Raw genomic sequence first — 876 nt, 5'->3', positions numbered from 1 at the left:
TAGCCCTGGAAAGAAGTCAAAAGACAGAGCTTCATCTGGGAACAGTTCTTGCTGGAAAAGCTGATTTCTGAGCAATAAAATTCCCTCCTGTTTGTTTCTGCTGTTCTCTGGAAACAGGAATATGTGCACCTCATTTGGAAGTAAATACAATTACACCAAAGATGTGGTAGTAGTGTTGCCCTGAGGGGTCAGGCCAATGCTCAGGTTCTCAATATTGAGCTGTTAGACAGGAGGGCGTGGTGTACAACTGTACATGCACACATAAAAATCAAGTAAGCACACATTCACTAGGTGCATACACCTCTATTAGGCATACACACTCACACTACCAGCTCAGGCACACACACTATACACCCCAAACATTAGACACAGATCAGTAATTTGTATATCATGCACACAATGCCATATATATACACGCGCATGCACACACACACACTAGCAACTCAGATACAAACATGTTCAAAATAATTAGTCTAGGTTCACGCACACTACAGACACCAAATTTAGACAGAATCAGTTACCAACACCTGCACATTCAATATGCATATGCAGATTACTAATTCATATACCACACACACTATCTATCTATATCTATATACGTGTATTCACTAATTTACACACATACCACCCACCTACACATACACACAAGTGAGTTCCTAAGTTGGGGGTTGTGATAGGTATGCATGTATGTGCTTGGTGTAGTCGGGATACCTGGGGAAAGGTTAAGGTAAGAAAGTAGAAGTGTAGGGAGTGAAAGTTACCAGGACCGGGATTAGAACCGGTAGACTACAGGGGCCTGGGCTGAAGAACTGAGGCTCGGGGGTAATTCTAGGTTAATTGATCTTAACTGATTAAAAGACAATGCCTGAAGCTGCA

Source organism: Gavialis gangeticus, unplaced genomic scaffold (genome assembly GCF_001723915.1).
Source record: "Gavialis gangeticus isolate Ggan-Ray unplaced genomic scaffold, GavGan_comp1, whole genome shotgun sequence".
Taxonomy (NCBI): Eukaryota; Metazoa; Chordata; order Crocodylia; family Gavialidae; genus Gavialis; species Gavialis gangeticus.
The sequence above is the reverse complement of the archived record's forward strand: the minus strand, read 5'-3'. Positions refer to the sequence as shown.